General features: G+C 42.7%; 1 long non-coding RNA gene and 1 pseudogene across 1 annotated transcript in view; both read left to right on the top strand.

Moving 5' to 3' along the window:
* Positions 1-17,917, top strand: part of LOC138945574 (protein unc-93 homolog A-like) — a 28,753-nt pseudogene extending 10,836 nt beyond the window's left edge.
* LOC138945596 (uncharacterized) overlaps positions 1-27,185 on the top strand; it is a 290,703-nt gene that overhangs the window by 67,347 nt on the left and 196,171 nt on the right. The window lies entirely within an intron of this gene.

The raw sequence follows: 27,185 nt of genomic DNA, 5'->3' as shown, positions 1-27,185 counted from the left end.
GTAAAAAGAAAGTTTTGATCCGAAAAGTGTGCCAGATAACTAAGTAGAGGGCCTTGAATGGCATGGAAAGTTTGAATGAATTGACACTGGAATGAATGCTTTAAGCAATGTTTCCATGTACCGACACGATGGCGGAACACTGGCGATGAAAAGGCTTCGTGGCAGGCGAATTTTAGTGTTTGTGTGTCCATTAAAAGCGGTGCTGCGGCGGATTTTTTTCTTTCTGGCTTGCATCTTAATTAAATCGGTTAAAAACTCACACAACCATGCTTAACTTAAGGTCAACTATAGCTGAAGCTTCTAATGTTGGTGAGAAACCGAGGACTGGGTGGCCGAGTGGTAACGCACTTGCGCTCAGAATCGAGAGGTTGCGTGTTCGACCCTGGGTCGGGCCGCTATTTTCTCCCCCCTTTCCTAACCTAGATGGTGGGTTCAAGTGCTAGTCTTTTGGATGAGACGAAAAACCGAGGTCCCTTCGTGTACACTATATTGGGGTGTGCACGTTAAAGATCCCACGATTGACAAAAGGGTCTTTCCTGGCAAAATTGTATATGCATAGATAAAAATGTCCATCAAATACCCGTGTGACTTGGAATAAAGGCCGCGAAAGGTGAACATTCGCCTAACAGGCTTGAGGTTTGCTGGTCGATGTGAATGCGTGATATATTGTGTAAAAAATTCCATCTCACACGGCATAAAGCGCTTTGAACTTCGGATAAGGCGCTATACAGTAGTCCCTTCCATTTCCGGCCCTTTCGTGGGCGTGAACCTGCCCGGAGCGGCCAGCTTTCCCATGACTAATGAGTTTTCCTTCTATAATTGACTCTTAATGGCCGTTAACCTGTCTGACGCGGTCAACGGTCACTGATTTTTGCCCTAAGGTGCCCCTCTTACTCGACAGGAGCGGCCACTTAACGGCCCCTTGTCACTTTCGCGGGCGAGCGCCTGTGTTGTGTGCAGAGACGGCACAGCACGAGCAGACGACATGAATACTTACGCATGCGCAAACAGTAAATACAGACATGCGCATACATGTACATTTACGGCAGTCACTTCCGGATCGATCACAGCTGATGTGAGTTTGAAACACTTGTTTATCTGACACTCAAATACATATATAATAATCCAAACAACACACATAGAAACATACGAAACAATAGCTTAGCCAGGACGATCGAGTTAAACACGCAAATAATTAAGATGTATAAACGAAAGCAAAACTAACAGAGACAATGAATCGGCGGCTCGTGGATGATCGCTTTCTTTTCTTCATGAAAACTTGATCGTGTTTTTGGTTTTTTTTTGGAGCCTGTAATGAACGGCCACCTGATATTTGCGGTCACCTTTGCAATGACTAATGGGTGACCGGATATGGCAGGTACTACTGTATATATAAAGAAAGAGAATAAAAAAAAAAATTTAAAAAAATAAAAATGAAAAGATGAGAAATGAAATGGAAAAAACGCTTTTATTTCAATTAAATGTTCGAAGAGCAGAACAAACCAGTGCCTTTTACAATCTCTTGCTGGTTGATGTGGCAGTTCAAGGATAACATATATCTGACGGAAAAAAAATCAACAAACATTATTGATCTGGTTGTAGGGTCAGTCTTCGAATATTTGAAAAGACTGAGACCACACTGTCACGAAGTGGTTTGCATGTGAATTTATTATGCGTGTTCTGCCCTTTTGCACTGTCTCTACCCTTTCACACCAAACACTTCAAAAACAGAACTTGGGAGGATGCAGGCTCATTATTTCCTCAACCAAAAACAACATTATACTTCTTCACTTTACCTACATCAATACGAAACAACTTTTCGACACACAGTTCGCACAATCTTCCAACTTTCACTCAAGGCATGTAAATACCTATTATAACAATACTTTCTCAAATATAGATTTTAACGCACACAAGAAGGTACCAACAGACACTCACGAGTTCGTCTCACGGCTCACTGCATGTCGCCAGTTCACTTACTTGTCTCGCTGATTCCTCGTAGAATAATGAATTCAGATGCCAACACACAGAGATGCTAACACACACCTTTCGCTGAAGATGCCACACACACCTCTCACTGAAGATGCCAACACGCACCTTTCACTGGAGATGCCAACACACATCTCATGGAAGATGCCCACACACACCTTCCAGGTTTCTCCCCGAGAAACCCTTCCGCCCGTAGCGGAAACAACCGTCGTCAGCTACGACCGGTCTCGATGAAGACTCCACTCGTCTAGTCATCTGCGCAGAGGTGGTCCCTTGCTTCCACCGTCGTCTAGCGCTTCTCTCGTGTAAGGTCCCTCCCTTATACGCCATGGAAATCCCTCATGGAAACTCCTAAAGAATTTAACCAAGTCTTAATACAACATTCTCTAAAACCATCTCTTCTTCCAAACGTTCATGTACCACTCATACATTCTCGTTCATTCCACGTTCACATTCCGTACAGATTCAATATCCAAACTAACACTTAATCAATGAATAACACTCCCCATACAAAGCATGACCGTCTTCAACATAACATAAATGCGTAGCAATTATGTTCAAGAAATTCCCCATGAAAAAACCGTGAAACAATTACATCAAGAATTCTCTCAACGCTTCACACTAAGATTGGGTGCACTTTATACACACTAACCTTTACGCTCCAGCTATGTATTCCAACGTCAATAATATACAACATAGTAAATCATTTACCTTAAGAGACCCGTCTCTTGAAAGAGTACTTGTTCCCAGAACAAGTCTGACACACGCTGAACAACCTTCCCGGTTGGAAATCTCACACGCTGTGACGTTATTTACCCCAGACCAGCTACATGTCTCAAACACAACTCACATCAAGCTAAGCCAGTTTTACGTGCAACACCCGAAACACGTGAATAACGCCAGTCCGGTCAGCTACCCTCGCCTGTACAACATTTAGGGAGGTTAAAAACACGACGTGGTTTCACCTCACAAATATGCTACTCACATCTTTGTGACATCCCCCTTCCCGGGGAAAAAAGAAAATTCTTGAGTTTTCTTTTGATCAAAACAACCTTTTTCCACACATCCCATAAACCTGTGGTATGCTCTGATCTACGAATGACCTGGACAACATGTCTGTCACCGTATTCCTGTCTCATGCTATTGGATGAACCTCGAATGCTAATTCTTGCCGTTAAAGACACCACCGCATCACATGTTTTGAAAATGTCTACCATCTTTCCAAACACCTGTTCCATATCATCCTTTTGACCATCTGTCAAACCAGGATCAAAAACAATGTCTCCCATTGTCTCTTCCTTCCCCTTAGGCAATGTAGGTAACGGCAACGTTTTCCTCTCCTCAGTCAGAGGTAACACTGCAACATTTGCCTCTCCACCTTTACTTGGGAAAACATCATGACTGCCCCAGTCAGACCTCAGTGTAATGCTTTCGCAATAATCACTACCTACTTCCTCAACATCAACAACTTTCTCTGCACAAACTGCATACTTCTCATCCTCTCGTGACACACTCAACACCTCTTCCAATGTCTCATCTTCTCTCAGCAAACTTTTCAGATCCTCCTCGTTAACCGACAAATCAGGAGTAACCACATTTTTCAATGGCACCGGGGAATCCTCCAGTTTCTTTTTGGCTTTTGCCCTACTCGTACCACACACGACCTTCTCAAGTACCACCTCTTCAGTGATTTTCTTGTGACTTACATGAGCACACAATCCAACACCCTGCGTATTCCCAAGGAATAAATCTACTCTGGGTACCACACCCCGAAGATTACCTATCACTAGGTCAGCGACTGGGTCTGTGAGCACACAACATTTCAACTTTCCCTGAAAATATGGGGTATCGACAACCACTTCCGCCAATGAATACAAATCAATCCGTCCACTAAAACCCTTCACTTTTTGGACCTCTCCCTTTATGTACTGGCTTGGTAAGACCAACGACTTCCTTACCCCAGCTACATTAGCTCCTGTGTCTCTCAGTACTGAAACTTGCTTCCCATTAACGAGACCTTCCGCTAATGGCAACGACCCGAATGCTGCCGAGCTTATCAACACTCCAGCGTCCTGACAATCCGCTACCGACTTCGCTGAATATGCTACCTGAATACATTCTCTAGCGTAATGGCCAAACTGCCCACATCTGTAACATGTGTCCTGATTTTGCTGTTCATTACCTGTACCTCTAGTACTTCCTTGCTGCCATCCTCTTCTACCCGGCCTACGATCATCTCCTCTGCCTTGAAACCTGGTATTTCTGCTCATACCATCCTGTCTTCTGCCACTATCACCTTGACCACGATTGTAAGACTGTCCTGATCCACGATTCTGTTTGAAAGCTACGTTTCCAGTCCCCAAAGGATTTACTTGTTCCTTTTTGGCCAAACATTTATTCGGATGGGCTGATTTGTAAGTTTCTGCGCTAGCAATCATGTCTTTTGAATTGTTACAATCACGTTCTTTCAAAAAGACCCACAAATCAGTGCATACACTGTTAAGAATCTGCTCACACAACACAAAATCAAACAATGCTTCATATGAGGTTTCTATATCAGACAAATTCAACCAACGGTTGAACAAATGCTTCATCTTTGTTACGTATGTGCCAAAACTTTCATCCGCCTCTGGCTTCGTATTGCGAAATTTCTTACGAAATCCATCTCGAGTGCACTGAAACTTCTTCAACAACTCTTTCTTCAAGTCTTCGTAAGACAAAGTACCCGTTGAAAACAATGAGTGAAACAATGACAAAGCTCCACCCTCCAGATAAGCTGATAAATATGTAGCCCACTCTGAATCATTCCATTTGTTCGCCTTTGCATGCGTTTCAAATCTGAACAAGAAACTGTCAATGTCATCCTTATCTTCCTTGAACATGGGGAGTTTTGGGTACTGGGGCCTAATGCTGGGACCTGATCTTCCACCTGCATTTCCACCTGTACTTTGCTGCGCCTCTGCTTTCTTAAACTCCAAATCCATTTTCCTCGCTTCAGTATCTGCTTCTAACCTCTTTGCATCCCTATTTGCCTCAATTTCTAACCTTTTTGTCTCAGCCTCAGTTTCTAATCTTTTTACTTCTGTTTCCTGTTTCTTTGCTTCGGCCTGAGCTTGAGCTTCTATCTTCTTTGTCTCAACCTCAGCTTTCTTCGCCTCAGCCTCAGCTGCTGCTTTCTTTGCTTCCCTTTCCTGAATTCTCTCTTCTCTATCCACCTGATCCTGGGCAAACTTAAACAAAGCTTCTGCCTTTAAGCCATGCTTCTCTCCCAATGCCAAATAATGATCATAAGTGCTACCACCAGTATCACTATGCTCTGCCATCTTTACAATGTCAAAATATCAAAGTAATCTCAAAGTAATACAATGGATCAAGTAACACAAGTTCACAAAATTGTTTTAAGTATCAAAAAGTTGTATCATACACCAGTTTCTCGCAATACTAAACACACACAAAAGAGTATCATAAAATACTAAACTAAAAGAAATCTTGTGCCTTTTTAAAAACAATCCTCAAATTGTTTACTACTTAACTATTTACACAACCAGTCTCAAAAATAAACAATAAACTTTATAGAGTTCAACAAAAAAATTATAATTTAGAAAATATCAGATTAAACAATCAATAGCAGCTTCAAACACTTGTCAATCAATGTCAAACTTAAACTAACAACTTTAGAACATCATCAACACCACACACAAAATAAAACAAATTAACTAGAAATGTAAAAGTTTCTCAAACCCAAATAACACACTTTAAATGAAAAATTCAATTCCACACACCACTAACCAGCGTCAGATCCTTTAAGGAAAATCAATCGCCAGAGCAAAACCAAAACAAAATTTAAATGTTCACAACAACAACAAAAATTTACCCAAAAATGTGTCCAAGTACAAATGTTTACAAATTACTACTAACCAAAAAAACCCAATAAATTTACCAAAAAAAATAAACAAAAACTTTCCCCAAACCAACAACTAAATATCAAACAGTAGTATAGGGGAGATAATCACCCTATTACTAATCCAACTCCAAATAGGAACAACAATAACAATAATAAACAAAACACTTATTATCAAACCAAAGTACACAACTAAAAAAAAATCAGAGTCCAAACAAAACAAAAAAAAATTCAAAATTTCAGAATTTATACACACAAAAAAAAATGGCACACCCTATACTATTTTATTTAAAATAAGCCTGCACCTCAACGACACCAATCATACACAACAATCAATCCAAGATAGAATCTAAGAAAAATAGTTTTTTAAAAAACTTATAGGAAAGGGAGCTAGAATTTAGATAGAAAGATAGATAATAAATACACAGAAAAGGAAGCAAACAGAATCTAAGGCCCTCTCTACGTACGAACTATACAACTACGTAGACCCCTAGAGCTGGAGAGGGGGTGTCCAATAACATACACATACACAAACACTACAATACGCAAAGTATCAAAGTATGTATAATTAGCTACACTAAGGCACTTCTTTCTCAATTTCTCAATTTCTCCAATGAAAGGGAAGCAACTGCTTTTTAACTACAACAAAAATCTACCCTTAGAAACAAAAACCTATTTAGGGCTAAGTCGGGGTCACCACTGTCACGAAGTGGTTTGCATGTGAATTTATTATGCGTGTTCTGCCCTTTTGCACTGTCTCTACCCTTTCACACCAAACACTTCAAAAACAGAACTTGGGAGGATGCAGGCTCATTATTTCCTCAACCAAAAACAACATTATACTTCTTCACTTTACCTACATCAATACGAAACAACTTTTCGACACACAGTTCGCACAATCTTCCAACTTTCACTCAAGGCATGTAAATACCTATTATAACAATACTTTCTCAAATATAGATTTTAACGCACACAAGAAGGTACCAACAGACACTCACGAGTTCGTCTCACGGCTCACTGCATGTCGCCAGTTCACTTACTTGTCTCGCTGATTCCTCGTAGAATAATGAATTCAGATGCCAACACACAGAGATGCTAACACACACCTTTCGCTGAAGATGCCACACACACCTCTCACTGAAGATGCCAACACGCACCTTTCACTGAAGATGCCAACACACATCTCATGGAAGATGCCCACACACACCTTCCAGGTTTCTCCCCGAGAAACCCTTCCGCCCGTAGCGGAAACAACCGTCGTCGGCTACGACCGGTCTCGATGAAGACTCCACTCGTCTAGTCATCTGCGCAGAGGTGGTCCCTTGCTTCCACCGTCGTCTAGCGCTTCTCTCGTGTAAGGTCCCTCCCTTATACGCCATGGAAATCCCTCATGGAAACTCCTAAAGAATTTAACCAAGTCTTAATACAACATTCTCTAAAACCATCTCTTCTTCCAAACGTTCATGTACCACTCATACATTCTCGTTCATTCCACGTTCACATTCCGTACAGATTCAATATCCAAACTAACACTTAATCAATGAATAACACTCCCCATACAAAGCATGACCGTCTTAAACATAACATAAATGCGTAGCAATTATGTTCAAGAAATTCCCCATGAAAAAACCGTGAAACAATTACATCAAGAATTCTCTCAACGCTTCACACTAAGATTGGGTGCACTTTATACACACTAACCTTTACGCTCCAGCTATGTATTCCAACGTCAATAATATACAACATAGTAAATCATTTACCTTAAGAGACCCGTCTCTTGAAAGAGTACTTGTTCCCAGAACAAGTCTGACACACGCTGAACAACCTTCCCGGTTGGAAATCTCACACGCTGTGACGTTATTTACCCCAGACCAGCTACATGTCTCAAACACAACTCACATCAAGCTAAGCCAGTTTTACGTGCAACACCCGAAACACGTGAATAACGCCAGTCCGGTCAGCTACCCTCGCCTGTACAACATTTAGGGAGGTTAAAAACACGACGTGGTTTCACCTCACAAATATGCTACTCACATCTTTGTGACACACACCCATTATGATTTTGGGCGCGAGTGCCGCTCTGCAGCAATTTTTTTTCGCTACATAAAGCGAACGAAATCTCTCCGCCGAAACTATCACACAGGACTGAAGCTCTCAACACAAACTGTAGGGAACAGACCATTGCATATAGTTCCATTCCCCCCATGCAACTTTCCCCGAATTCCCTGCTACTATTGCACTATAGTCTGAAGTTGTCAGTACAAAGTGAAAGTTCAATGGACCACCCCAGTCTCCCCCTACCCCCAGTGAATTCCCTCTTCAGGGACTTTACAAGTTGCAGAACAGGAGCTGCTCCACTCCCTGTGCCACTCATATTGATCCTACACACACATGCTGCTTCTCTCCTCCCTGTAGGGAGGGGGGGTGGTGAAGGTGGGGGGTGGGGGTGGTGAAGGGGGTTGTTAGGTTTGTTATAGCCTAATCATACAGGGAGTTGAAAAGACAACACGGGAGGAGTGAAAGAACAAAGTGGGAGGGTTGGGGTTATATCACATTGCAAGCTCCTTCAATAGTTTTTTTCTCACGCCTTCCTCCTTTGCCCTTTTCACAGATGCCGGCTTGGGTCTGGTGGCTATCACTCTCAATCCACTTTGAGCGACAAGTTATGCAAACGTATTGATTGACCAAAGTTTTGCCATTCAATGAGCAGTTGGGCACGGTAGCTGACAGTGTCAAAGGGGTTCTGGTTCTGATGGGGACCATGTTTTTGTAATCGAACAGCTGAAAATGTGTGTTTGTTTTAAATAGACCGTCTCTTCACGTTGATGTAACAAAAAGATCTTGTAGACCTAATGCTCTGATGGGGACCATGTTTTTGTAACCGAACAGCTGAAAATGTGTGTTTGGTTTAAAGAGACCGTCTCTTCACAGTGATGTAACAAAAAGGTCTTGTGAGTGCACATGTATCTTAAGGAAGGCAGAACCTACGTCACAGACTCGCTTGCAGGAGGTACAAAGGAATAACTCGAAAGAACAAGAAGATTTATGGTTGTTTATTTTAGCTAACTATCCAGCCACCATTTCTATGAACTTAAATTCGTTTCGTTTCGGTAAAAAACTTTGCGCCATCAGGCAGGAACTGTTCCTCATGAACACACAAATCCGTGGAAATCACGAGTATAAAACACAGCGGGTTCGCTACTAACAAAAAAGTGACCTCCTCCCTCCAGACTCAGAAACGTACTAACGTAAAAAGGACAGTTTATCCTCGACATCGACTTAATATGTTAATGAGGCTAAAACCCGAAAACTACTCAAAACTAATATTTGGACACACCCAAACAACGCTGCTATAGCAGGTTCGAAAACGTTATGGCAAAAAGATAGACAACATACCGAAATAAATACACCCAAACTACGCTTGATACCTGATAACATGGACTGCACGGATCATGATAAGCCAAAACAGGGTCGCCTGTTCATGACTGCGGAAAAGAGCAAGTCATAGCCGCTCAACACGTGCTAACCAAAACTATGCCAAGTTGGTCAAAAATACAAGGTGAGCGTTACTCAAGTCTTGTGACCTTCGTGCATCCAGAAAACATAACAAACTGCGATGCTTCGTCGAGCACACATACGTCACGCAAATAACACGTGGACGAAACCAAAACAACAGTCACACACGAAACCGGCCGTGAGCAACGGCAGGCACAGGTCTTGTAGACCTTGCTCTGATAGAGTTCCATGTTTTTGCAATCAAACACAGCTGAAAATGTGAATCTGTTTGGTTTAAAAAGACCCTCTCTTCACATTAAGTGTGACAAAGAGGTCTTTAAGGTCTGGTTCTGATATGGTACTAAATGTACTATGTTTTTGTAATCCAACGCAGCACAGAAAATGTGTGTCTATTTTTACATTTAGTCAAATTTTGACTAAATGTTTTAACATAGAGGGGGGAATCGAGACGAGGGTCGTGGTGTATGTGTGTGTGTGTGTGTGTGTAGAGCGATTCAGAGTAAACTACTGGACCGATTTTTATTAAATTTTTCATGAGAGTTCCTGGGTATGATATCCCCAGAAGTTTTTTTCATTTTTTCGATAAATGTCTTTGATGACGTCATATCCGGCATTTTGTAAAAGTTGAGGCGGCACTGTCACACCCTCATTTTTCAGTAAAATTGATTGAAATTTTGGCCAAGCAATCTTTGACGAAGGCCGGACTTTGGTATTGCATTTCAGCTTGGAGGCTTAAAAATTAATCAATGACTTTGGTCACTAAATATCTGAAAATTGTAATTAAAATTATTATTTTTATAAAACGATCCAAAATTACGTTTATCGTATTCCTTATAATTTTCTGATTCCAAAAACATATAAATATGTTATATTCGGATTAAAAACAACCTCTGAAAATTAAAAATATAAAAATTATGATTAAAATAAAATTTCCGAAATCGATTTAAAATCAATTTCATCTTATTCCTTGTTCGTTCCTGATTCCAAAAACATATAGATATGATATGTTTGGATTAAAAAACCGTTCAGAAAGTTAAAAAGAATAGAGATATAGAAAAGCGTGCTATCCTCCTCAGTGCAACCGCTACCGCGCTTTTCTGTGTTGTTAATTTCACTGCCTTTGCCACGAGCGGTGGACAGACGATGCTACGAGTGTACGGTCTTGCGGAAAAAATGCAATGCGTTCAGTTTCATTCTGTGAGTTCGACTGAGCTTGACTAAATGTTGTATTTTCGCCTTACGCGACTACTTGTTTTGGTTTACACAGGACCCTGTCAGTGAAAACATTTTGTCTCCTACCCCCTACCAACCCCCACCTTAACTTACCTCCACCCTTGTGCACACAATGATAGTAAAGAAGGAGAAATATAATGCTGCAACAAAATGTTTTTAGAAATATGTTCGTTGATATAGTTTCAAGAAAAGCAGTTCTCTCTCTCTCTCTTTCTCTTTCTCTCTCTCTCTCTCTCTCTCTCTCTCTCTCTCTCTCTCTCTCTCTCTCTCTCTCTCTCTCTCTCTCTCTAAGTTTATATTCGTATATATACTCTGCATATTTTGTTAAAAGGACATGTTGGAAGATTAGGCCAAGCCTAAAATCATTATCCAATTGAAAGAAAGTTCTCAGTTCTCTCTCAATCTCTCTCTTTTTCTCTAATGCCTTCTCAACTGCATCTCCTGTGACTTATTCACGGCAGTTTATTTTCTTTGCACATTTACCCCATTTCATTGCTCCTCGACCTCGGAGCTGTTTGCCGTCTCCTTCAGCAGTTATAGACTGTTTAAACAAGACACTAGCGGCTGCGGGTTAAGTGATCAAAGTGCAATTCATGGGGCAGTTTGTATTATTGATTGAGTGGCTGTGAGACTGGCCGGTGGCCGGAGCTAGCAGGCGTATATAAGACCGCCCCTGGAGGGTCCTATGCACTTACTGGTCAGTCTTCAATTTGCATCGGGAATGACTACTTCTGGGGATAAGTGACATCCACATCTGGCTTTTACTGCCTGTTGTTTGTGACAGTCATGACTGTCTGTTTGTCTGTGTAACACAGGAAAGAGTTATGCACCTAGCAGGCCTTTGCCAGGATTTATTTCCTTCAGCTCCTTCCTTCAGCAAATTTGCTGATATAATTGGCTTTAAAGGTTTTGGGAATTTTTGGAAAATTGTCACCGGGCTTTCCTTCTACAGTGAAAAAAATGTGGCACTTCTGCCGTAATGACAGCAAAGTTTTCAGCAATTTAAAAGAAGATTATGCCGACGTCAAAAGACAATTCCTTGCATGTGTGTATGTGAGAGTGTCAACATGGAAACTGTCAAATGATAAGGGATAACAAAATTGTGTGTGTGTGTTTGTGTACACATGCAGATTTGTGTGTGTGTGTGTATGTGTGTGTGTGTGTGTGTGTGTGTGTGTGTGTGTGTGTGTGTGTGTGTGTAAAACAGAGAAAAAAAGAGTATGTAATAGCATGTGTCTGTGTGTTTGTGTGAGACAGAGGAGTACACACATGTGTATGTGGGTCAGTGTCTGTGTATTTGTGTGAGACAGAGGCGTACACACATGTGTCTGTGGGTCAGTGTCTGTGTGTTTGTGTGAGACAGAGGAGTACACACATGTGTCTGTGGGTCAGTGTCTGTGTGTTTGTGTGAGACAGAGGCGTACACACATGTGTCTGTGGGTCAGTGTTTGTGTGGGACAGAGGCGTACGCACATGTGTCTGTGGGTCAGTGTCTGTGTATTTGTGTGAGACAGAGGCGTACACACATGTGTCTGTGGGTCAGTGTCTGTGTATTTGTGTGAGACAGAGGCATACACATGTGTCTGTGGGTCAGTGTCTGTGTATTTGTGTGAGACAGAGGCGTACACACATGTGTCTGTGGGTCAGTGTCTGTGTATTTGTGTGAGACAGAGGCGTACACACATGTGTCTGTGGGTCAGTGTCTGTGTATTTGTGTAAGACAGAGGCGTACACACGTGTCGGTGGGTCAGTGTCTGTGGGTCAGTGTCTGTGGGTCAGTCTCAGTGTCTGTGTATTTGTGTGAGACAGAGGCGTACACACATGTGTCTGTGGGTCAGTGTCTGTGGGTCAGTGTCTGTGGGTCAGTGTCTGTGGGTCAGTGTCTGTGGGTCAGTGTCTGTGTATTTGTGTGAGACAGAGGCGTACACACATGTGTCTGTGGGTCAGTGTCTGTGGGTCAGTGTCTGTGGGTCAGTGTCTGTGGGTCAGTGTCTGTGGGTCAGTGTCTGTGGGTCAGTGTCTGTGTATTTGTTTGAGACAGAGGCGTACACACATGTCTGTGGGTCAGTGTCTGTGGGTCAGTGTCTGTATGTGCCCAATCATCCCCTTGTACCCCTTTCTTCACCCATCCAACAATTCTTTTCCCTTTCTAGACCCTTCTATCTAACCAACCACCCATGTTCCTGGAGAAAATATGATAAATCAAGAATACAAAATTGTGATTTGCAACCTGCTTATTCATAGTTAAAGCCTTTTCTGATGGTAGTTTCTCAGTCTAATGCCTCTGTCAAAAATGGAAGCAATTCAAGTGTGTCAAAGAGCTAAACATACATGTAACACTCACAAAATATTAATTCCGTTCGCCTCAAACCAGCCTGTACACAACATTGTTCAAACGCTTTTATGTAGACACAGAATTGGTGCTGCTTCAGTTACTCAGTGCACATTCATTCCTGTACCTGTATCACACAGATGAGAAATCAAAATCCATTTCGTGTCCAGCCTAACTTCATGAAGCTTTTAGGCACAGTCCCAAATGGGAATTGAATGTGCTTCTGGTGTTTGTGAAGTTGGGTGCGGCACTGAGAGAGAAGTGGGAATGATGGGAGAAAATACACTTGTCAGGATCCCCGGAGATGAAGGTGACAGCAGCAGGTGTTATCTTTGATCTCTGGCCGTGACGAATACCATTTAGATTGCTGGACTTCCAGAGACACAAATTGTGTTGGCTGGCATCGGTACAAAATGTGGATTGGTTGTCGGGAAATTATGTCATGATATGAAACATTCTGGTGTTGAAAGAGTGGTCATTACATGTTTTGTTTTAGACGATTTAATCATTTTTGGCTCACGTAAGTGTAGCCTATGCGATCGTAACTTTGTCTGTCTGTGCGTGCATGCGTGCATGCATGCGTGCGTGCGTATGTGCGTGCGTGCGTGCGTGTGTATGTCTGTGGTAGAAACTCTAACATTTGAAGACGTCACATTTCATTGACGTCACATTATGACGTAAGAGGGTTAGACGTCACGCGAAGGAAGTACTGAAAGTCTCGGTCATTATTATTTTGAGCGGGCCGAGACTAGTTAGCAGTCGTGTCCCTGTAAGTAGGCTACATGCAGACAGACAGATCTAGATCTAGTGTCTCGCTTTCTTGCACAGTTTCACCTATGCTCTTTCTGTGTGTGTGTGTGTGTGTGTGTGTGTGTGTGTGTGTGTGTGTGTATGTGTGACGGAGTGATTGAGTTTGTGTTACTGTTTGTCGATTTCTTACGTGAGCCTTGATGGCTTCGCCTCTTGTTATAGTTGTTGTTGCGAGAGTGTATTTGTAGTGTGTGTGTGTGTACATATGTGTGTGTGTGTGTGTTACAGAGAGAGAGAGAAGGGGGTGGGGGTGATTATTTGTGTTTTGATGATGTGTTTTTGCATGCTCATTTATTCAGTAGTAATGGCTGTGCATGTGGCTGTTTAGATGCTGAAACAACATGTGACGCAGCTCGTGCATCATAAAACATTCCGACTGCTCACTCCTCTCATGGTCTTCAGTGGACTTCAGCAAGGATTCATGTTCTCAGACTATAATCTGGTGAGCCTTTAGCTTTGCTCTGATTTAAATTTTGTACGCAGAAAAGTTCAAGGGGCTGCTGACAGTTTCTTGAGAGGAGAAGGAAGAGGGAAAGAGATTGTCCATTCATATCGAACTAGTCTGATGCTAGTCCGCCCTTTGTGTTAAAATGTTGACAACAACTATGAAGGTTGGAGAAGTTTTATTCCTCTTTGATGTAAATATATACTGTTTGGCAAGAAGAATGAACAAGTCCAAAATAGTGTCTGTCAATACCTATATATATATATGTTAAAGAAAGCAGTCCACAACCTATCTTTTCTTTTTGCAGTACTTTGTAACCTGCAGCTTGGGGGCGGAGTACGTTGGATTCTGTATGATCACACTTGGTGTGGCCAACGTCAGTGGCGCTGTGATTGTGGCACTGGTGTCGCACAAGATTCCCAGGGAGGTGGTGTTGGGGTTTGGTGGCATCATGCACATGGCGCTCATGATCGGTTTCTTGATCTGGATTCCGGACGAGCGACCCATGCTCTTCTTCGTTCTGGCCGCAGCCTGGGGAGTGTGTGACTCTGTTTGGCAAACCCAGTGTAACAGTAAGTAGACAGTGCAGTGGGGTTTTTGGTTTTTTGTTGGTGCACACACACACACAGTACATGCACAGACACTCACACACACATTCACACACATTCTTTCTCTGTTTGTTTCACACACACACACACACACACACACGCACACACACACACAGTACACACAGACACTCACACACACACACACACACACACACTCTTTCTCTGTTTGTTTCACACACACACACACACACACACACACACACACAGTACATGCACAGACACTCACACACACATTCACACACATTCTTTCTCTGTTTGTTTCACACACACACACACACACACACTGACACACACACACACTTACACTACACACACACACACACACATTCACACGCACACACACACTCTTTCTCTGTTTGACACACACACACACACACACACACACACACACACACACTCACACACACACACACACACACACTCCCTCAGAGCTCTCACTCTATCTCTCTGTCTTTCTGGCCACAACACACACTGATTTATTCCCCTGGTCCTTTCCCTTACTCTTCTAGACTAATTCCCATTACTCTTTGTCTGAAACATTTCCCTGTCTTTTGGTAATTTGTTTGAGTGGAGAAAGTGTTGCTTCAAGTGTCTGCCCAGCACTGCCGCAAGTGTGAGTGTGAGGTTAGTGTCCCTAACTTCCACAAATTTCAATTACAACTTGAGTGGCGACAGCAGATTAGGGTGTCAGTCTTACTTACTACTCAAAGCTACACAATTAACTCAACACTTGAGGTGACAGGAGAAAGGATGGAGAGGGATAGTGCAGAAATGGGGGGGGGGGGGGGGAGAGAGAGAGAGGGTAAGGGGGGGGGGGGGGGCAGAGAGAAGGGTAGGGGGGGATGAGTGACTCTGATCTTTATTTTATTAGGAAAAAAACAATTAAGATGCAATGGGTTGTCTTTCAAACTGTCCTAATTAGGAGAAAGAGAAGAAGGATAAGAAAGGAGAGGGAGTGTAGAGGTTGGGGGGGGGGGGGGGAGTGGAGTGATATAGAAAAAGGGAAGAAAGAGATATGATTGTAAAGGAATGAGCGATGGGGGTGGCAAGGATTTAGTTTAGTTCCAATGTTCTTAGTCCACAGAAAGTTGGCACCTTTATTCCACTAGCTTATTTAACATGAAGATAGTGTTAGTGTGAAACTAAATTACAAAGTCATGAGCAGGAGATCGTGAGGGGCGATTGAGTTACACCTCTGCTGCAATTTCTAAGTTCTCAAGTGACCTAGATGTCTATTTTTTCCCAAGTGCCAGAGCTACTGTGAGAGAAAGTTTGTGTGTGTGTGTGACAGTGTGTGTGTGTGTGTGTGACAGTGTGTGTGTCTGTGTGTGTGTGTGTGACAGTGTGTGTGTGTGTGTGTGTGTGTGTGTGTGTGACAGTGTGTGTGTGTGTGTGTGTGTGTGTGTGTGTGTGTGTGTGTGTGTGTGTGTGTGTGTGTGTGTGTGTGTGTGTGTGTGTAAGAGAGAGTGAGAGAGAGACAGGGTTGGGGAGGGAGAGCGAGAGGGATTAGGTTTTCTTTCAATCTGGTTGATCTTTTTCTTTCGCGCTCAAGGGCTGTTTGTATTCCTCTCCATGTGCACCCTGTCCATGTTGGTAAACCGGGCAGTGCGGTGGTAATGTTGAAACAGAAAACCACCTCTTTTAGACAAAGTACAAAACACATTATACCCAGACCTAAACTTGCATAGGTATAGCTAATAGGGACATGAAAGGCCTCACAGCTTTTTTTTAACGTCCACTCCTTATACATTCCAAATTGTACTAGGGTCTGAAAGTGCATGTATAATTTTGAAATTGTGTGAGAAGTGTCACTCATTGTATTCATACAAGCTTTTCGTCATGTGATGTTCTCTGTCTAGTATACATGTGTAAGTCACCATGCATACACCTGCAGATTATTAGCCACCTGTTTATCACAAGTCTGAGCAAGTCTTCTTCTTTCATGAGCTACAACTCTCACCAAGACTCAGATTTGCTACATGTACCAGCTAGCGCCAGTGCTGGACTTTTACATGAAAAGTGGAACCGTCCTTTTAAAATACTTTAATATTTTTTAAGACCTTCATTTTTCTGTTCATAATCTGTGTAAACTTACCTCTGTTTTATTACTATACCTCCTTAACCTTTTTCCTCCAAGAGCGCTCAGAACCGTGAACTAGAGCTCCCATATGCTGATCACTGAAACACCTGCTATACACAATGCTTTCTACTGGCTTTCTGCGATGTTTGAGCATTGATTATTTTTGAAAACTCACAGTGGTTATTTTTGCTATGATTTTTTTCAAAATTGAAATTCACCGAGTAACTTTTCATGCCACGAGAGGAAATGGGTTAAATCCTGATTTTGCGATTATTTATTTTTCAGCTTTGCTGTGCCTGACGTGCACAGAACTTCCGGAGGTGGCCTTCGCCAACAGCCGCGTGTTGCAGAGCCTGGGATTGGCCGTGGCTTTTAGCATCGGGCTAGGTGTGTGTGTGGCCGGCAAGATTTATCTCCTCATGACGCTGCTCGTTGTTTCCATCATGTTCTACGTTCTGGCTGAGTACAGGCTGCGCCACGACAACGACGATGTCTTTGAGGATTAGCTGATGAACTTTTTCTGTGATTGCGTGGATGATGTTGTTTGTGGGGGATTATCCCCTTCACTGCCACAGTATAATAGCCTTTTGGTATTGCTGTGTGCCAGGCCAAAATTCTTTTTTTTTTGGTAGGTTCACTAATCTGTTCACTGCTCATTCATTTATTGAGATATCTCTTAGATATTTGGCATGTTTTTTTTATTATACCCTTGGCTATTATGTGATATCAAAATAATAGGATTTTGTTAAAAATGTTTTTGTAAATATTGATATTATGAACATTTTTTCACGAAACAAACAGTTTTCGGACACACACACACATACATTGCAGCAGATAAAACAACACAAAACACTGCAAAAACAGGTGAAAGTGTATAATGAAAATGAAGTCAAACATCTGGTACTCACATTACAGCCATCAAAAGTGTTCTGTGTGGTAAATCCATAAATGAATAAGGGTACTTCAGTCCAGGTGTGACGGGACAAATCAGGCAGAATCACACACACTAAGATGATGAAAATACACACAGCAGAGCATAAAAACACTACAAAACCTGCTGTTATATACAAATGTACATCAGGATAAACTCCTGAAAATCCCGCTACTGCCAGTAGATGAACTTGGTATGGTAGTCCATGATGCACTGAGGGAAGCACAACGCAGGTTTGGAGGGACAGAACGGGCAGTGGAACCGAACATCACGCCTGATTTTGTGCTTCTTGGTGCACACCCTGCAGGCCTTCTGTGAGTTAGCCTTGCTTGGTGTAGCTGGGATGGGGAACATGAAGTGCCTGGCTGTAAGCCTCACTTCATCATCCATTTTGTGCTTCTTGGTGCACACCCTGCAGGCCTTCTGTGAGTTAGCCTTGCTTGGTGTAGCTGGGATGGGGAACATGAAGTGCCTGGCTGTAAGCCTCACTTCATCATCCATGTTTTCCTCAACTGCCGGCAGGTTGTCTGCATGGCCACAGCCATGAACAGATGACGGACTCCAAAAAACTGAGCAATGTTTGGCTGGAGTTGTCACCTGACTTGGAGAGGGTGAAGGCGTTGACTGCAGCAACCTGGAAGAAGTGGAAGAAGAGCTTCTTTGTCCACTTCATGGATTTCCGGGCGCAGTCGTATGGGTGGATCAACTGGTCTTGCTTGTCGGCACCACCCATGTTTCCATTGTACATGGTGGATACAGCAGGGCGCTTGTTGATGCCCCGTCGTCTCCTGTCTCCAATGGCTGCCTCTGTGTGGCCATGCATGCACTGTGGACAGCAGGTGTACCATCTTGGTGCTGTGGTACTTTGTGGCCACAATCTTGCCGTCACCACAAAGAGCAGTGGATGCGCCTGGGCCCGGCTTCACCCATGAAGCTCCATCGGAATGCCCCGGTTCTCCCTCACTGTGCCGCATGCCAAGGTCTGTTTCTCCAGGAGGTACAAGTACAGCCTGAGGCTGCTGTACCAATTGTCGGTGTACACGTGATATCCTTTGTGCAACAGTGGGGCTATCAGGTACAGCACCATCTTCTCGCTTGCCGACATGCTTGGGTTGTCGGCACCAACAGCCTGAAGAACAGGCTGCACTTCGTTGACGGGGTCCTCCTTGCCCGCATACACCTTGAAGCGGTAATAATAGCCACCACTTCCTCTCGCCATGCCATCACTCAGACTCGCAGCATAAGTACACTTTGATGCCAAACCTGGCACGCTTCAGAGGGATGTATTGGCGGAATATTAGCCTACCTTTCCAAAGCAGTAAGCTTTCATCCACGCAGACTGCTTGCCGTGGCTCATACACCTCCTGGAATCGTTCGTGCAGGTGGTCCAGTACCGGGCGAATTTTGTAGAGGCGGTCATACTCCGGATCATTTGGCAGTGGCATCTTTGTTGTCGTGAAAATGCAGGATCTGTAGGATGATCTGAAACATAATTGGATAATAGTTGATCAGACCCACAATCTCACACACACACACACACACACACACACACATATATAATATATTTATATATCATCACTGCTTGTGATGCTAAAAAGAGAGAGAGAGGGAGTGGGTGATAGGGAGAGGTTTGGAGGGAAGAAGGGTGGAGAGAGAATGAGAGACAGTAAGTAAACAAACTTACCTGAAACCGGTTTCTTGTCATGACTGAACTGAAGACTGGTATGCGGTACAGCACCTTCCGGGACCAGTATAGTTCAATAGCAGGCCGCCTAACAATTCCCATCAGCAGCACAAGAGCCAGGAACTTTTTCATCTCAGCAGCGTTGACAGGCTCCCATTTGTTTGCCCTCGAAAACTCAGGTAGGTTTGGATTGGCCTCCAGGAACTGATCTGCGTACAGGTTTGTTTGGATGACAAGATGATTGATCAGATCGTCATCCAAAAAAAGCTCCATGTAACCTGCTGGTCCAAAGTTGTCAACATTGCACTTTATCCCAGGATTGGCAGTAAAGGCAATGTCTGCATTTGGTGGTTCTGCGTCGGCAACTTTCCATTCATTGATCAGATCCAATTGGCGAGCACCACGCCCCATTCCTCGGCCACGCCGCCCCCGCGAACTCGAGCCCCTACCACGACCACGACCTCTCACGACAGGAGGGGGTGCGATACTTGTGCTAGGAATAGCATGGTCAGAAACTTCGGCAGCATCAGACTCAGTCTCGGAGTCACTTTCAGTTTCCATTTCGAAGTTCGAGTCATTTTCGTCTTCATCACCCACAGCCTCCGACAAAAGAGGGTGCTGTCTGTCTCATCGTCGTCGGAATCGCTGTCATCTAGTCCTCCTAAGTCTTCATCGCCACTATCATTGTCGTTCAACACTTCTTGCAGAGCTTCTAGCGCACTGTAGCGCTTGAAGACAGGCCTGCGGGTTGAACTTCGACTTTTGTCCGCCATCTTGAATACGATTATAGGTCTGGAACTTTCTTCGAGTTTTCGTCACGTGATACGAACTTCTGCGGACGGTCCAAGGGAAATCACTACTTTTTAGCAACCCTATACTAGAGCTTGGACCAGTTTTCCACGCTTACCTCCCATTTAAAATTTCAAAATTTCGCCGACACAAATCCCACATACGAGATACGGTTATGGGCGTACGACAAACCGAAAATGACCACGTATCATGTACGGGGTGGGCAGTGAAGGGGTTAAGTATGGTTTGGATATGGTCTGAACAGGTCCTAAGTTTGTCCAGTATGGAAGGTCAGAATAAAAAGAAAAGAAAGGTATGTTATGGGAACGTATGGGCGGGGATGTAGCTCAGTCGGTAGCGCGCTGGATTTGTATCCAGTTGGCCGCTGTCAGCGTGAGTTCGTCCCCACGTTCGGCGAGAGATTTATTTCTCAGTCAACTTTGTGTGCAGACTCTCCTCGGTGTCCGAACACCCCCGTGTGTACACGCAAGCACAAGACCAAGTGTGCACGAAAAAGATCCTGTAATCCATGTCAGAGTTCGGTGGGTTACAGAAACACGAAAATACCCAGCATGCTTCCTCCGAAAACGGCGTATGGCTGCCTGAATGGCGGGGTAAAAAACGGTCATACACGTAAAATTCCACTCGTGCAAAAAACACGAGTGTACGTGGGAGTTTCAGCCCACGAACGCAGAAGAAGACAGAAGAAGAATGGGAACGTTTTTGTCTTGCTTGTGTCTTCTGAGCAAGTTTCTGGATAACTTGTGGGATAAGTTTAATTTCTGAATTATAAATGTTTGTCTGTCCTTCCACTTAAAAGACCGCTGGGTTGAAGATTAGTGAATGTTACGTTTTGTTTTGACATAAATTAATCGTTCCAATAACATACCTTTCTTGTTTTTTGATTCTGAATTTTGTAACGTTGACAGTCTTATTTGTTTTGGGATTACATGTATTAGTATGGAAGGTCATTCATTATGTGCGAATATAATGTTGAAATGACATGTGTCCCAGGAAGCTATGGCAAGGTACTAAACTTTGCAGATGGAGAGAAGTATGGCAGTGTGTCGACACTGAGGTAGAAGTAGTTTTGAAAAGCAGTGATTTTGGCTTTAACGTTTCATTCAATTCCATATTCTTGATTTTCATTTTCAAGGGATGTAACTACATGACGGACTGTTGATGGACAGAGTTAATGTAGGAGCCTGTTCTTGAATTTTACCGGTTGTCAGTAACTTTTGGGTGATGACAGAAGTATGGGTTGGGATTATTTGTAAGGGTGTTTCATTCGTGTAGAAGGTTATTATTAAAGGCATATGTACGCGCTCCCGTGTTTACAAAGTGTAGTTTGCCCATAATCGATGTCAAACGCACCATAAGACCATGTAATGACGATATGTCGCCATGCGCGGACCATATACATGCATTACAGCTTGTTTTAGAGTCTCAAAAACTTTGGATGTAAACAAAGACGCGGAGTTATTTCCCTTGCGTCAACGCTACCTCTGTTGGCAAATCTATAAATAGGACGATCCAGATCAAAATGAAAATTAACATATCTCAACATTGAAGGGGTCCTAGACCACAATATTTTGCAGGGAACTTAATTTAGCATGTCTCCAGCTGTTGGTAAAGCAATTAGCGTGTATAGTCATCGAGTACATATGGCTTTAAGTTAAGGGTGATCTCAGAGGTATGGTTTGTGAAGGATGGCTGTTTTATTAGTATGGAAGGTTATTATTTATTCAAGGATTATTACATAGGTATGGTTTGGGGTCATTTTAGAAAGATCTCTGTTTGCTTAGTATGGAATGTTGTCCGTAACTTATGGGTGAAGACAGAGGCATGGTTGGGATATGGCCTGAGAAGCATCTCTGTTTCATTGGTATGGAAGGTTGTTTGTAACTTTTGGTTGATAAGGCCAAAAAAAATAATAGGTGTGGTTACGGTAACATAGCCAACAAAAATAGGGTAGGAAGGTAGGCAATCACTTTTTTTTTTTTTGTTAACTTTTTTTCTAATGTGTACAAATTAAACCTACTTGACAGGGAAATAAGTGTGCGACTCGGGCGCTTTCGCTTTCATTGCGTTTTCTGCACTCGTTTACTTGTTGTTTTGGGTATTTTTTTGACAAATGTAATAAAAAGTTATAAGGTCGGCCCCAAAAAATAGGGTAGGTCGGGTTACCGTAACCACACCTATTTTTTTTTTTAGGCCTAACAGATATGATGTCTGTGTAGAGCAACATTAATAGGAACCGTGTTTGTTTTCTTAACAGACGGTGTTTGTTTTCTTAACAGATGGTGTTTGTTTTCTTAACAGACTCGATGTTTAACACAGCATTTATTGTTCCAACACATTCTCGAAACACCACAGCTGTTTTATCTTTGTTTTACAGTCCTATCAGTTGTATTAAAAACCTTAAACACAGCGGTGACTCTAAAATCTATACCGTTAGTGTATTGCTTATTTGTCTCTGAAATGGGATAGGTATTTAATGTATGTCTTGAACTTGTAATCCTGTAAAACTAACCGTAGTCTTGTCTACAATTGCTGCTGTACATAGTTGTGAAGACCAGTGCATGAGCGGAATGCTACTTTGCTCATGTTTTGGTTGTTCTCTAAGTTGACAGATCATGTTTTTTCTTTTTGTAGGCACAAATACAGTGCCTTCAAGTTTAATGTGTCAATGTGTACAGAGGCAGATAAAATTGGCACGAGGTGCGAATGTCAGTCAGTTACAATGAGAAAGCTTTCCTCAAAAGCGTTTATTATCTGTATTAAAATGTGTTCTGTTTATTTTGTTCGATGAGTATGGTACAGATTTTTGACCATTGAACAATATGACTTTGATTGTCACCTTGTCAAATTTTTGAAACCCAGGAGTGGAAACTGGGATCAGAAAAATCAAAATCTTCGAAATTGCTTTTTTTTTTGCACACACACACACACCGTTTTATCAGACCTCCAGTAAGTTGGACAAGGAAGAATCTTGCCTGTCAATAGCATTCAGTGTGACATTGTCTAATGGGAATTTATGTTATGTACATGTAATTACTTTCTGAAAGACATTCCTGAGCCTCTCGGGTCTAAGCTGCTGTTAAAGTGTCTGTGTGTACGCAATTTATCTTTGAATACTGATGGTTAAACTGGGTTTTCAATGAACGATATTAACCCAAATCTGTATAACCTTATATGTTGAAAACTACTAGACTCAGAATTCATTGTCCAGCACCTGTTTATTCCCACGTGCATTTTGAGGTAAATTGACATCAATGTGCGAGTGTTTTATTTGTTTCATACTGTAAGGCCAAAAAATAGCACTTGATGTGGAAACTTCTTCCATGTGCTCTGTATATACCTGCTAAATACACACTGATTTGTTGTACATACAGGGTGACCCAAAAAAAAGAGTACCCAAACAAAACGTCATAGATTGAACAAAAATAAAGCAATCTTCATAAAATTTGTGTGTGAGTTTAGAGGGAGCGGTCAGCGACCATAAACTCTATTTAAACGAGACAGATATGCAGCAAAAGGAGGGGGGGGGGGAGGTGTCAGTAGAGGTAATGCAGGAGGAAGTGATAGCAGAGTCCCGAGGGAACGAATGCGGGGAATGGAAGAGGGTTGGAGGGCAGGGGGGAGGTGATGAGTGAAGGAGAGCAGTCTGGAATGAAACAATGGTAACAGATAAGGGAGTCCAGAGAGAGCGAGGACCGAAGTCATTAGTAGCAGCGCAGCGGCCAGCAAGCAAGTTCAGCGATTTTTCAGTTCTGCAAAACTATGGAGTTCAATTTTACTCCTTGGGCAAAAAATCTGCCCCAACCTGTAATTGAGGTTCTGGAAAAAGAGGAGTTCACAAGCCTCAGTGCCTTGAAATATGCAGGAGAAAAGGACCTGGAAAGCCTAAAGTTAAAACGAGGCCACATAGTGGAATTAAAAGCGGCAGTGGCAGACCTGCAACAGAAGTACGGGGGAGGGCCGTTGCGTGCTGCCGACCAAGTGGCACCGCTCCAGGGTCTTCTTGGCAACATGGCCATACAGTCTGCTTCACCAGGTGAGACTTATTTACGAATTGTTGACTTCGTACCGGCTTCTATGGCGGTGGAGGAAGAGGTGACACTCGGGGGAGGTGTCACGCTCAAGCTGGCCAACAAACCAAAGTTGGAGAAAGTATCCCCCTGCCACTGGATCGTGGCAAATGCTAAAATAATGGCAAAACTCATGAACACCGTGGACTTCGACCACGAAGCTTACCTCTGTTATACAGAGATGGTGGGCGAGCTCGGCGCAAGATTCTCCTGGCAGTCGGTGCTCCTTTACGATGACGAGTACAGGAAGCGCCAGTCTACCAGCGGGTTTGCTTGGGGAACCCCCAACCCACCCCCACCTGTCCACAGTGATTCTCTGTGAGCGTGCCCAACAAGTTCCTGGCAACAAAAGCGGCAAGGCCACGACGGGAAGCGGCGGTATTCGACGACCTGTGGGACCCAGTGGGAAGGAGGTGTGCCTGCAGTACACAAACAAAGGCACATGCCTCTACGGGTCCCGCTGCAGGTTCGAACACGTGTGTGACACGTGTGGAAAGGAGCGAGCTAACATGTCGTTGCACTCCTCTTTTGTTGCTGCTACTAAAAGAAAATCATCTATGTATGCTAACACACCAGGCATGCCTCTCCTGGCCATGCACCTGCGAATTGACTGTGAAAGTCTATGAAAATGTGACGGTCCTACATTGCTACCAAATGGAAGTCGAGTACCCAAACAAAACGTCATAAATTGAACACAAATAAAGCAATCTTCATAAAATTTATTTACACACACAAGTAGCCTCTGCATGATTTGCACAGAAAATTTTAGCGTTCTAGCTTGTCTTTCAGGAAAGTTATGCTCATTCTACAGAACATACTCCAAACGCCGCTGCAGGCAAACTAAAACTCGCCGCGCAAAGTTATCAATCACCCGCACACACTCCTGTTGCGAGATTCCGCGAATGGTTGAATTGTGATGGCTCTCTTGAGTTCTGTGATTGTCTGTGGGTTGTTCCTGTAGATGTTGTCTTTCAGGAACCCCCAAAGATAGAAATCGCGCTGACCGAAGTGTCTCTGGAACTGTACTTCGCTGCACATCTCTGTATGATTTTGTGCGAAAATAGGTCTCTATGCAAAACGTCCGTTGATCATTAGTATAGTTCATTGTGAGAACAGCTTTTATTTCATCCAACCATGCAGTGGATTAGCTTGACTCACCTCAAAAAGAAAGAAAAAAAAGTTAAAATTGACAAAGTTATTCAATTTTGTTTGGGTACTCTTTTTTTTGGGTCACCCTGTACATATACACTTGACCAAAAAGATGTTGCAACATTCCAAAACCATACCCATTTTATTCACACTTTTTATGTGTTGCAACTTTTGTTGTTACAGACCTCCATTTTATTCACACATTTTGTTTTGCTTTGGCTATTCGGTTCAAGATTTGTTGGCCAACTTAAGTTTGATCGTTGCAACCAAAGACTGCAGTCAATTTGTCATCTGTACAAACGTAAGTAGATTCAGTGTATGTGTTTACTGGTGTATTGAATGTGTATGTGATTTGCTGAGCTGTGCTCTGTGTGTGTGATATGGCTAGCTGTTCTGTGATGTGCGTATGTGTGTGATTTATTGCTGAATATGCTTTGCTGTGTCGTTTGTGTGTGTTTGTGTGTGTGTGATTATGATTCTAGGCTGGTTCAGTACGGCACAGGAGTGTAGTTTTGGGCACATTTCACAAACACACTGAATAAGTTGTCAGAAAACGACTTTATTGAAAATATATCCTTGGTTTATACGAGCTCATGCTGTTCAAAACTAGTGAACGCAGATAGAGGTTTTGATTCTTGTCACACAATTTGACTGCACCGTATATTTTATGTGAAAGTTCTAGGTTTTCTGACTGCTGCAAATATTTTAAAGTAATTACCACAAGGCATCACTTAGTTGATTCAAGGTGTTTATAATCTAAGCAGCTGCATTAAACGAATCATGTTTCAAATACTGCTGGCTATACGTGTTTTTAGAAGCCACAGTTTGACAGTATGCATTCTACTGTGCATGAATAGATAAAAATCGCTTTTTGCAGATTTATACACTTATTTTTCAAAGGGCACTGCCATGAGTTTTTAAGTTTGAAAAAAACCATCTGTAAAGCCTCCACCTTGTGGGCATCGCCAGCAAAGGACAATACATTGTATTTGAGTTTAAAAAAAATAATGTAACCAAGTAACTTTATTTTGTGTATTTTATTTTGCATTCCATGTGGTTCTTTGGTTCAAGGAACACAAAAGAGTTTTGCTCTTGGTTATGTTTTTCAGCAGTTAGATTGTACACTCCTTTACTTTGTGGACCTGAACATGTGTTGTTGTATTGGTGATATGCCATGTCACTTTATTTTGTGGACCTGAACATGTGTTATTGTATTGGTGATATGCCATGTCACTTTACTTTGTGGACCTGAACATGTGTTATTGTATTGGTGATATGCCATGTCACTTTACTTTGTGGACCTGAACATGTGTTGTTGTATTGGTGATATGCCATGTCACTTTATTTTGTTCCTAAAAAGTTTACATCTACACATAGGTGTCAACCTATCATTGGTGTTGCCCTTATATGAGGCCTTCCAAAACCGTATTAGACAGCTCAAGACCTTATAAAATTGTGTGCCCACGTGTTGAAAAATGGCTCTTCAGGTCGTAAAATCCAGAGGCACGCACTTTCACATGTTTCCTGCATGGGACACAAAACGAGTAGTCTGGGCCTTCTGATGAAGATTTAATCCATCCAGCGTATGCACCGTTGTTAAAAATTGGGCTCTCCCACTCTTTAAGAT

Source organism: Littorina saxatilis, linkage group LG13 (genome assembly GCF_037325665.1).
Source record: "Littorina saxatilis isolate snail1 linkage group LG13, US_GU_Lsax_2.0, whole genome shotgun sequence".
NCBI lineage: Eukaryota > Metazoa > Mollusca > Gastropoda > Littorinimorpha > Littorinidae > Littorina > Littorina saxatilis.
The sequence above is the reverse complement of the archived record's forward strand: the minus strand, read 5'-3'. Positions and strand labels throughout refer to the sequence as shown.